This window comes from Diabrotica undecimpunctata, chromosome 1 (assembly GCF_040954645.1).
Source record: "Diabrotica undecimpunctata isolate CICGRU chromosome 1, icDiaUnde3, whole genome shotgun sequence".
NCBI lineage: Eukaryota > Metazoa > Arthropoda > Insecta > Coleoptera > Chrysomelidae > Diabrotica > Diabrotica undecimpunctata.
This window is the reverse complement of record NC_092803.1, coordinates 162340724-162354238: the sequence shown is the minus strand read 5'-3', so window position 1 is coordinate 162354238 and position 13515 is coordinate 162340724.

Here is a 13515-nt window from a genome sequence, read left to right as displayed (position 1 = left end):
ATTTTTGTAGTTAAACATAAGAATATATTACAACTGAAAGAATGCTCTGAAAAGAACCGTATATATTGATTTATATAATAGAGAAAGTAAATAAACACAAATTATGGCATACGCTGGTGATGCGTAACCTTATCGCCTTCACTGACCTAAAGAAGCGTTCACATCCTTGTCAACTACCGCAGAAAATATTATAGCTCACAATAAACGAAGAAAAACCGGTCGACTCACAAAGATACTACTAGCAAAGAGGTGTTAGGTTGGTTTAAGAAAACACCTAAAGAACAAAAACCGAACTAACAAAATATAAGATACTCCTCATGTCCAGACATATGAGTCGCAAACGTGGACTATTTATGAAATAGATGCAAATCATCTACTCGTCTTCGAACGAAAGATCTTAAGAAGAATCTTCTTCTCTTCTTTAGGTGCCGTCTTAGCGAAGGTTGGCGATGACCTCTGCAAAGTCTTTCCTATTTTGGGCTTTCCTTATTAAACTTTGAAAGTCTAATCAAGTCCAATCTTTGATGTTGCGCAGCCAGGTCATTTGTCGTCTACCCGGGCCGCGTCTGCGTTCTATTTCCCCTTCTATAATAAGCTGAAGGAAGTTATACCTGTCGTGTCTAAATATGTGTCCAAGATAAGACGTTTTACGCTTCTTGACAATTTCTGTGAGTTCACGTTCTCTATTCATACGCCTTAAAACTTCTTCATTTCTAACGCGTTAAGAAGAATACTTGGTGAAATCTGTGATAACGGCATCTGGAGGAGATTTATGAGAAATATAAAGAAAGAGCAGATGCATGTGGGATCCTTCATATAAATAGGTATCATATAAATAGGTAGACAAAAATCCCGCTCTCCAAAGCGAGACATCTTTTAAGAGGGAATAAAATAGTATTCGTACAGGCAAACTGCCTTTATCGGAAAATCGCTCTTTATGGAAAACATAATAGGTGCTGAAACAGACTAGGGTCGGACGAGGCTCAAATAGGGCTGTAGTACCACACCCATGATGATGTGTTTTGTAAATTCTCAAAACTATTCATTTTAATTGAATTGGCAATGATAATGCGGAAGTTGTGCTAACAGACGATACCCAAAATTATGTCTAATTTCGGTTACTATATATTTGTGGTCTCTCATTTATTTTAGCTAACGTTAGTAGCTTCCCTATTTGTCTTACGGGCGTCTTAAAATTTTTCGGGCATATTGCAAGACGAAGTAATGATAATTTTAAGAGACTTATAATTTCGGGAAACGTTGAAGGTCTCAGAGGCAGAGATCACTCACTCACTCGATGGACAGATCAAATGCAGAAAGACAGTGGCAAGACATTGTTTGAGTTCATGAGAGCAGTCCAGAATAAAAGCCGATGGAAAGAGATTGTTCGTATGGTACGAAATCATAACACTTAGTAATGAAGAAACAACTAGATAAATAGATAGACCATTTTTTAATTTTATGTATGATCTAGGCGTTTGTTGATTGCCTATGTTACATTTCGCAAACATATCCGTATTTATATTTGATTATGACGAACACAAAAGATCGGTTTTATCAATAAAACCATGTTTTCCAGCTGCAGAGAAGATAATATATATCTTCCCTAAATATTGTTGTTTTTGTGGATTTTATACTGAGGTGACAAATAACCTGTTGTCTTTTATTGTCTTAACGGCATGTAAAATAGCCTAATACTAACCGTTAATTTTTGTAATTGTTTTTGTTTATGATTTTATTTTTAAAGGATTAGATGAGATTTGTCAAATATTTGAAATCTCTTTGACAATAAACAAAGATATTAAAAATAGATTTAGTAGCAAACGTAATTATTTATTGTTTGTAAATTTTAAAATATTCAAACAATTTACTGTAAATATTTTCTTACTAATACTGTAAAAAAAATATATAAAGGAATAATTCCGTTTGAATTTAATTTAGAAAACTTTGTTTTGTATTATCTCTATTTAAGCAATTTACGTTCGTAGTTAAATTTTTAGCGTTAATCGAAAACAATCGAAAATTGATGGAATGTACTATATTTTATGTCCAGATATGCAAATGTTATAAATGTATTAATTTTTTTCCATGAAAATGACTTTACCAATTGTAATTTTAGCTAAATAATTATGAGCGATTCATTTTCTAAAAAAAATGTTCGTGTAGTCTGTATTTCAACAACGACGGCACAAAGGTTTTTTGAAGTTTATTTATTTATTAATTAATAGAAAATTAGTTATCACTGACTAATTAACTCGACATGTAGACAATTTTCAGATATTTTAAATTGTGTAATTGTTTTTTATAAACTCGATATTAGATGTACAGCTTTAATGAGTTGCTCAAATTAACTGTTAGCTAAACATAATAAACTTGATTATTATTTTTAAATAATTAAGTAACGAAATCTGTTTCCTTATTTTTACATTTTACATTAGGTCCTATGTAGTATATAAAAATTAAAAATTGTGATATTTTATCATCTTCTTGTAATTACCTATTATTTTAAATTATTTTAGAACCACGTTTTATTGTATTAAATTTTATGTAAATAAATTATACAAATGAAGTTTTATTTTAGTTAGAATACACTTTGCTTAAAATATATGGCATCAAGAGATGTAATGTTGGTCCGCGTCCGCAGTAGAATACTACACATGCACTATGGGTAACTCTAAATGGCAAGTACATACTGGCGGTCAGACAATCTTAATATCTATTAAAGATACTAAAAAATAACGGTATTGATTTAATCGCCATTCGAGAAACCCACTGAGTAGCAGAACATGATGTCCAAAAGAGGGGAAAAGTACCAGGCTAAGAACTGCTGGGTGCTACGTGAGACACACGACACAGTCACATACATAGAAAACACATCTCTTGTTACCACCTTTGAGAACGACATACAAACCGTTGTTTCAAAAATCGGCAACATCACTAACATCTATAAATCTCCAGGTAAGCAAGTGCATATAGCCGGCTTCGTATGCCTTAGTAAAATGGACTGACAATGAGAATTTGTATCTGATTTTTGATGCTAAAGACAAAGGCACATTAACCGCATGGAACAGGAAGTACAACCCCGACCTATGTTTTGTATCAAGCCACTGTAACAAACCCTCTGCTAGCCACAAGATGTGGCTTTCTACATAGCCAGCATCGCCCAGTCATTGTAGAGCTGGGCATGCAAATTCCCCTAATCAATCTATCATTTCCAAGACCTAGATGGAACTTTACATGAGCAAACTGGTAAAAGTTCTTGATCTTGATAAGTGCCTGGGTTGGCCATCTCCTGCCAGTAAAAACTATGCTCGTTTCATCTGGGCTGTGATAAGTACAGCCAAGAAGAGCATGCTTCGAGGTTATCGAAAAAAATACATTTCGGGATGTTGTCAAAGTAGTGAAATATACCAGAATTTTCTTGAAACTAGAGACCAAGAGATTGCAGGGTAGTTTATTCATAGCCATGAGACAAAAGAAAACCGAAACTTCAAAAAATCAAGTTGTAGTTAGAGCTTGGGCTCTAATAAAGAAATTTAATGATTGTAAAAGTTTTCAACAACGGAAAAAATGCGTGCACGTCACAATTTATATAAAGTGACATCACTTATATTTAAAATTTGCAGAACGTCAACCTTAGAGTTCAAATTTTCCTAACACAGCTAATAATACCAAACCCATACGGAACTGCTCGATCTTTCATAGGCGTCAACATGGTATAATAATCAGAAAAATGTAACCAAAAACATTTGTTATTATTAATAATATAAATTTTATGAAATAACTTTTTAAGTCTAATATTGCACAAAATAATAATTTTAATTAAATATATTAGACAATTATACGCAACTGATATGGAAATAAGATACTGCTAAGATTAGATAACAAAATCCTGGAAAGGGTGGAACACTTTAGATATCTGGGTAGCTGGATTGACTGCAGGGTTGAAAGTGACGAGGAAATTTCGACCAGAATAGAACTCGCACGGAAAAACTTTATTAACTGGCGTTCTGTATTATGCAGTAGAAGTCTGTCGTTGACCACACGTCTAAGAGTATTGAAGTGCTACGTCTGGTCCACTTTGTTCTATGGATGTGAAACCTGGACAACAAAAATAAAAAATCTCAACAAATTAGAAGCGTTTGAGTTATGGTGTTACCGTCGCATGCTCAGAATCCCGTGGACAGCACACATATCTAACGAACGCGTGCTAGAGACCGTGCACAAAGAGCGAGAATTGATCAACATCATCAAAATGAGAAAGGTCCAATACTTCGGTCATATAATGAGCGGACCTAAATATCGCTTATTCCGGTTAATCACTCAGGGCAAAATCGAAGGAAAACGTTGGGTCGGAAGAAAACAACTGTCCTGGCTGCGTAACATTAGACAATGGACAGGTCGAACGGTCGAGGAACTGTTTCATCTAGCTGCCGACCGAGAATCATTTCATCAGCTTGTCAATATGACGATAGCCAACGCTTGAATACAAGCACGGCACACAAAGAAGAAGAAGATATGGAAATACTTCAAATTTTTTGACAGTTCAGCGTGTGGCAAAATTGTTTAAAGTGTTGCCGCTTTTTTAGAGTAAGAATTTTGTTTATGTTTTGATTTCTTACACCATTTGATCATAATATATTATATATTAAAAAATTGTATTTATAAATACATTATTAAATTTAGATTAATAGCTTTAAAACTAATTATTATTGTGATTGTGCTATGCCAAAACAACTAAATAGTCTGTAGAAAGCTGAAAAGCTTTCATATAAGATAGATTATTTTGAACAAAAAATAATGGCGGGACGTTTTTACTATTAATGCTCTGAATAGAGGTAAGTTTAAAATTTAGAATATATAATTTTGTATTAAAATGTTTTCTTATGTATTTTAGTGTGTTGTAGTAGTCTTAACACTAAGTGTATTTACTGTTATATAATAGTTTGACAAATAGTTGCATTTTAAAAATTCCTCACTTACTAACTACTCTGATGTTTTGGCAACGCTGTGGGGTTCTGACGTAAATCTTGAATGACGTGCACGCATTTTTATATGAAAAATACTATATAAACCCAAATTCAGTGGCATCTCATACTGTAACATCAAGAGTGACCACGAGATGGTTACAACCACACACGAGACGTAAAGAAACATTTAGAAAACAAAGACCGCCCTTAAAGACGTTTCCCCCAGAAAAGATCCAGGTTTTGACGGCATCCACCAAGAATAATTTATACTCAATTGCGGAAAATACATTTTTTCACAAAAATAATTCAGAGCTACAGAATCCCACGGGAATTTAAACATTCAAAAGTTAATCCCAAAATCGGGTAAACCAGCTGATCACCCGAAAAACTATCGGCCAATTGCCCTATTATTTATAACTTATAAACTACTTGAAAGACTAATTTTTGAAAAGACCAGGACTTATCTCTGTGTACTTACATAGAAACCGGTTTTCAAAGAAAACTAAAAAGTTCTGCTCCATTCATAGATCTGTTAGCAGCTTTCGACGTAGTCTGGCGAGAAGGAATGATTTATAAACTCTTACATATTACTCCTTGTAAATTCTGACTAATAGAAAATATATTCACCGAGAGAGGATTTCAAATAATTATTATAATAGGGATCAGAAATAAGCATCCACAGTAAACCCACAAATGGAGATCAAACTTCCCCTGCGGACGGTCTCTGGCTACTTGTCCTGACACTGTATCTCCCAGTAACTTTGAGTATATCAACCGGTTCCTTAGCATGCAGTGTATCCAGCTGCAGCTTGTTTCATGTATTCCTTTTAAATGAATTGCCCTTGTGATTGCTTCGTAGGAGGTGTTGTCGAATGCTCCCTCTATATCGACAAATCTACCCAACATCACCTCTTGCTTTTCTAGAATGTACTCCACCCTCTGTACGAGATGGTGCAGTGCCATTTCTATAAAAATTTGTGCTTGATACAGTCCCTGATGTATCGGACTTTCAACCAATACATCATCCCTAATATGCCTATTGAGCAGTTTTTCTAGAATACTTTCAGTGCTAATAACATCAGACTTATTGACCTCAGGGACTTAGCTTTTTCATCTCTTATTTTACCAGGTTTTCGTATAAAAGCAACCCTTATTAGCCTCCATGCTTTTGGTCCTTTACATAACTAATTGCGGAGCGTGCACAGAAGAAAAAAAACGATATGGCTAAATTAACGACTATCTGGAAAAGTCATACATACAAGAATCGTTCTCAAGGAGAAAGATAAAATGTTGGCCTGAATAACAAATGAGTTAATACAATAACTAAACATCAAGGAAATAATAATAAAATTAAGAATGTAATTAATAGAACTAATAAGAGGCTCTTTCGGGCACGTCTTTAGAAGCGATGATCCCAAAAAACTTACTATACGGAGTGCTCCACTAGCATAAGAGAAATGGAGGAACATCGAAAAAACCAATTCTTTAAAATAATGATATCACGGTAACCAGAAGAAGTGATAGAATAATGAGTGTCCAACTGAATACAGGCAATACCAACGTGAACATCATATGTGCCTACATCCCACAGGCAGGGTGTGAAGTGAACTATTTTTATAAATCTAATTTAATAACTTTATTTATTATAAAATAATGTTCTACTACTTAGTTTATTAGAGTCTTTATTTATTTAATTTATATACAATCTTACTAATTTATTTGACACTATTCTAATTTATATACTACATTTATTTCCCGCGTAACAATACAAATTTCCTCTATATATATTTAATAACCGTTATTCTGGAGTTCCCTAGAATTCGGCCGGTGACCCTTGCTGAACGTTCTTGAACGCCATGGAACCCAGACAGGTTTTATCGGAGGGGACCCTACTAAAAAATACTTACAAAATATGTTTACAGTTTAGGTATGAGTCATATTTATCGTAACAGAAGAACAGGAAAAAGAATTTTGGAGGGCTCTTTTTCAACTGATGTTGAAATAAAGCAAAGATGGTATGAGTACTTTAGTAAGTTGCTAAATGAAGACGACCAGAGGAGAGACAGAGGATGCGGGATCCCTAATGACAATGTAAAACTGGGGATAGCGAGAGATTAAGTTGTCGAGGCGTTTAATAGGACGAAGAACGGTAAGGCAGTAGCATCTGATGGAATGGAATGAGGTTTGGAAAGCTGTAGGAGAGGAAGGGGTTGATATTTTGTGGCAAATAATGAGTAGGATATACATATAAGGAAGATAGGATGCCCAATGAATGGAGAGATAGTGATGGTATTGCTGTATAAAGATAAAGGGGACATTCAGGACTGTAAGAACTGTAGGGGGATAAATTTTATGTCGCACACAATAAAAATTTGGGACAGAACTGTAGAGCAAAGGATAAGGAGAGGTATCAACAGGAGAAAAACAGTTTGGGTTTATGCCAGGAAGGAGGACAACATGTTTATGCCTTTTTTGCGTTGATACAGTTAATAGAGAAATACAGCGAGACAAAAAACTACATTTAATATTTATAGATCTCGTGAAAGTGTACGACACAGTTCCTAGACAAGAGCTATGGAGATGTATGAGAGAAATGGATTCCTGAGAAGTACATCAATCTCGTAAAGGATATGTGTAAGAGAGCGTGCACCAAAGTAAGGACTGCTGTCGGATTGACCGAAAGTTTTTCAGTGACGGTTAGTTTGCATCAAGGCTCTTCTTACTGACAAAGAAAGTAAGGGAGGGATCTCCTTGGTCAATGTTCTTTGCTGATAATATCGTGTTAGTAGAGGAGAACAAAGAAATGTTGGAGAAGTTAAAGTGTTGGAGAAGAGTTATTGAAGAGGGACGACTTAAGGTTAGCAGGTCGAAAATGGAATATATGTGGTTCGGAAGAAAAGAAATGGTTGAAGATGTAGAATTGCTTGGAGAAAAGCTATTGAAAAGAATTGAAATACCTGCTTCTACATAACGGAAAATGGGACACTAGATCGAGAAATTGCCCACAGGATACAGGTTGGTTGGTTTAACTGAAAGCGATGAGCGGGGTACTTTGTGATCGAAAAATCGGGGAAGAGCTGAAAGGAAAGATATACAAGAGTGTGGGGAGACCTGCGTTGGTATATTTTTAGGATTGATTGGGATTTTTGCTTATATGAGGAGTATTTGCTTAGAATGCAACTTTTAGATTTCCCATTTTCTCTCTTTACATCTTTAGCATCGTCTGTTTTGCCTTGCAATTCTTGGAAGGCACAGATTAAAGCAAAAAATCGGAATTTTGCATTTCTTTGGATTCTACTTTCGTGATTTATTATCAGATGTCGCTATAGCGTCCATACTGAAGCCGTTTTATTGTTGCTTCTTTTCGACGGGAAATATTGTTTTTACGTTCAGAGCTTCTGTAACAATCACTCTGATAAGTCCTGTGGGAATGAAATATGTATAAGCGAATATACAGAGGCATTATACGTGAAATCAAATCTTAACTGTCTTTCTTTCATAATGTATTTATTTATAGTCTAGTTGGTTGCAATTGACAGCTCATTATATATGCAAATCTTGAAATAGCAGGTAAGTGTGGTCATCAAGGCCATAAACCACTGCAATACGGATGTATTTGAAACCTAGAAGGTTTTTTTATTGAAAATTCTGAGTTACGTATTAATTTGAAAAAAGGCCCATGAAATTATATAGTTTCTGATATTTTTTTTCTCCGAATCCTGAGGAGATTTCAAGATATATAACCATCTATGGGCGTTAGTTTGTTATTACCATTTTTTGTCTTGTACAAATTCGACTAATTTTTCCCTCCTTTTTGTTAGCCTCTCCTAATATTACCTTTAAAAATCGTGATTTTATAAAGAAGAATATAGATACGTCGTAAAATACAACTTGTTTATTTTATTTATCTGGGTTGGACACGAGTACCTCTCATTGGTGCCAACACAAATTCTTGTGGACTGCTCAGGAGTGTCAGAGTTATATTTTTTTATTTATTACCATAAAACAATTTTACAGATACATTCAGTTACTCGTGGGAAAACCATGACATTAAGTCATTGAAACTTGACCACCCACGTGGGTGAACATAACGGTTTTGCAGAAAATTTTAACTCAATATCTATCCAAGTGGGTGAACAAAAATAAAGCTGATTCAAAATATTAGTTATTTGTTATGAACATATGGGATTATGAACATTTTCAAAACACTCAAAATATAAAAATGATTTATCTGGCATTTATTGCAAAAAGTATAAACTGGTCCCCTTCGATATCTTCCACAAAATACCAAAATGTTAACAAAACCTAAAAATCCATTTCTAGTCAAAAAGTAACACATTTTATTTATATACGTTCTATAACTCGAACAATATGATTGCATCGATGGTATATAGACCCAAGAATATTTTCATTTCTGCGATATTTGGATTTTTCCCTACTACCTCTTACAGTAATATTTTGTAAATATGTTTGAGCATTTTTTTGTTTATTTCTCCTAACATTAGTTCAATTACATTCTCTTTCTCTCTCTCCAATGGCGCTACAGCCCAAATCGGGCCTTGGCCTCGTCCAAACTATGCCTCCAACCTTGTCGGTCCCGCGCCGATCTTCTCCAGGTTCTCACGTCTAGCAAATTTTGCGCGTCCTCTGCCACTTCATTCTCCCATCTTTTCCGTGGCCTTCCTTTTGGTCTTGCGCCCTGCATTTTACTATCTAGGGCTCTTTTCGGCAATCTTTCTGTCTCCATTCTTATTACATGACCAGCCCAGCGAAGTCTCTGAAGTTTAACGAATTCTGAGATCGGTGTCTCTTTGAACAGTTGGTAGAGTTCATGGTTATACCTGGATCTCCATATTCCGTTTCCGTTAATAGGTCCAAATATCTTTCTTAGGACTTTTCTTTCGAAGACTTCCAGTTTTCTTTTTGTCTCTTCTGTCATCACCCATGTCTCGCATACATAACATACTATTGGTCTGATAATAGTTTTGTAGACCCTGATTTTCGATCTCCAGTGTGTGTTTTTGGAGCGAAACACATGATCGAGTGAAAAATAAGCTTTGTTTCCCTTTACTATTCTTCTTTGGATTTCTGGTTCTTCTGTTCCATCCGTGTTTAATGCAACTCCTAAATATGTGAAACTTTCTACCGTTTCAATATCATCCTCTAATTCAACTGTGCGTCTGTTTCCCCTAGCTCTTGCCTGTGTTAACTTTTTTGTCTTTTGAATATTTATTTCTAGCCCGGTCTCTTTTGCCTTTGATTTTAATTGTGAATATATTTCTGCCGCCTCTTTTGTTCTGCGAGACATGATGCTGATATCATCGGCATAGGCGGCAATCTGTATTGATTTATTTGTTAGGAGATTACCTCTTCCTATATTCAGCTGTCTTATCACATATTCCGAGGTCAGGTTGAATAGTGTCGGTGCCAGCCCGTCTCCTTGCTTTAATCCTTGGGCTATCGTAAAGTTTTCAGTGAGCTCATTTTGGACTCTGACAGTTGCTATTGACGAATCCATAGTTGTTTTTACCAGTCGGATATATTTTTTCAGGGATATTAAAACTCTGCAATATTTGATACAACGTGTTCCTATTGAGTCGTAGGCTTGGTTCAAATCTATGAATATGTTGTGGACGTCAATGTCGTATTCCCACGATTTGTTTAAAATTTGTTTCACTGTGAATAGTTGGTCAGTTGTAGATCTTCCTTGTCGGAAACCGGTTTGATATTCCCCGACAATATTTTCAGTTAGTTGTTGGAGTCGTTTGTTTAGTATGTAAGTAAAAATTTTGTACGCCGTGCACAAGAGGGTTATGCCGCGATACTTTTCGCATTTCAGTTTAGTCCCCTTTTTTTTTTAGTACCAATTACATTCTCAGATATGAATAATAGAAAATAATCAATGGATTTTTTAGTCGTTTTGTCAAGCAAAACATTAATTTTTTTCTCGCTTTTTAGAGAAAATGTCTGTTGATTAGAATATGTCAATAACATCTTCACTTTCAGATAAATCAGTGTCTCTAAAAATTGTGTTTATATGGGATTAAGCAACAATTGACTAATGAAAATTACATTTTTAACTTAAAATTTGGGGTTTCGATTTTCACTCTGGAAATCATTAAAAAAAAAGATTATTTAAGAATTGTGTTCAAAAAAGTGTATGACCGCCAAAGTTGTTGAAGACGTCAAGTCTATTTGAAAATTTAAAGTTTACTTACTTGACTACGGCGTTGTAGGCAACAGCCATGTGTTGGTTGAAAATATGTGAGGTGGCTTTTTTGCCCTACGGAACTTCAAACCCTGATTACTCTGTGTGATTATACATTATTTGTATGTGCTTTATGCGTTTGTACACACAACCAAACTTATATGGAATCATCTGATATTTCTTATTATTTTGAGCGAATTTAAAAAAAAACATCTACGAAGTCAAAGAATATTTAATTTAAAGCAATTTAATCACCAATACAAAAAAAATTAAAGAAACCCATACATTCTTAAATTTTAATATTGAAATTATTAGTTTTAAAGTCAATAGCATACAAAATTTCAATGTACAAGGAATAATGTTTAAATTGTTTTTATTTATTTATTTTTTTTTAGTAGTTAATGTTACGAACCCTAGGGTTTATACAAGCTCCAATTCAGGTGGACAGGCTCTTAAAGAAATTGTGAACATTTTATTGTGGTAGATTGTTTCCTATCTTCAAGAGCAACTTGTACTAGCTGTAAGGTGTTTTGTGGATTATCTCGGCGAGGTCTAATTCTTTTTTAAGCATGTCCCACACATGCTCTATGTGCTTAAGGTCGGGTGAGCACGCAGGTCACTACAGAATAGCGATATCTTCTGCTTTAAGGAAGTCTCTAGTGACTCTGCTTGTATGTGAAGGTGCATTATCATGTATGAAAATTAAATTTTTTCCCACTGCACTTTTTCAGAGTCTAACTAGAGGTTCCAGATCCAAATCAACATACCTTCGAGCTATTAAATTAAAGAGCATAATACTTCCTCATTTAGGTATGTGAACAGATCTGGCTGTTTCTGTTCTTGCTTGTCTACCTCGCGCTCTAAGACACCAATTTAGGCGAACAATCTTGTGATGCCTGGTTAACTCGGGAATCCGTAACTGTCTACTGCTGTATAGTCCTTGGGCATGAAGTCTTCTTCTTATAGTTTTGAACTGAAACACATACCTGTATCTTCCAACAAAAGCTGCTTTTGAAGTAACGGGTGAGAAATTGTTAGGTCTCTTCTAGCTACTTGGATAATAAAACGATCGTGGCAAGGTTGTTACTTTTTGGCGACTTTATCTTGGTCTATTCTTAAGTGTTCTTTACACCTGAGACCTAGCATAGGTTTTTGACACGTCCTGTGTTATGCCTACCACTGTAGCTATGCCCCTCTTAGAGATTCATTGCTCCACAAGACCAATAATCTTTCCTCTTTGCACATCCGTTAGCCCCACATAAGGCAAAAGAAATATTAGTTTGAAATACATGGTTATTCCATATAATTTTGGTTGTGTGTATGTTTGTGTGTTTCATTTGTATTGTGTATGATTGTAGACGATGTGTCTCATGTTTCGTATCCGCTATTATTGGTATATTCTTGTTGACATCTTTTAGTATTGGCAAGCATAGCCTGCTACATTCTGCTGATGGGTTTGCTACACATTTTTCTTCATTGAGTAAGATGAGGCCTGCTTCTTTGATTTTTCTCTTTCTGTCTTTTCATGATTAGTGATGTATATTTGAATCCCTGTTCTTTATGTATGTTTCATGCTAGTTTACCCTGACCCTTAATGGTCTTGTGGTTTCTCCCACATAGAAATTGTTGCATTCACATCTCTTTTGTGTTTTGTTAGGTTTGGATTTGGACAAGATAGATCTGAGCGTATTGGTCGTTTTAAATTTTGTTGTGATTTTATTTATACTTATTTCCAATCCTTGTTAATGTTTCGGATAAGCCCTTTATATATGATATTGTTGTCGTCCTTAAGTCCTTTATTATTCTTCCTTTTAGCTTGTGGAATTCCTTGTTTATAAATGACAATAGATAGTCTTTGTTAGCTGGTATTTTTCTTTCTGAAATGATTTTTCGTTAAAGCAGGTGTTTTGGGCTCCATCATATAATGATTGGCTAATTCCTTTTTTGGGGTACACCTTGTGATTTTAGTGTTAATTTAAATATGTGTGTGTGTGTGTGGGTTGGTTTTCTGTAAACGTTGGTTGCATATTCTGTACCCTTTTTTGTGATTAGCATATCCAGAAAAGGAATTGTTGAAAGGAAACAGTGAATTGTTATTTTATTTTTCCATGGTGAATTTGATCGATTCTTTTTTTATTCTTGATGTCCAATTTGGTTAATGCTTCTGGTCCACGAGGCCAACTGGAGAACACATCATCTACATATCTCCACCATACTGTGGGTTGTTTTTCTTGATTGTGTACAATGTTTTGTTCGTAACCCTCCATGGATACATCCGGTAATAATGGAGATAAGGATGCGCCCATGGCTAATCCGAAATTTTGCTTATACAAATCA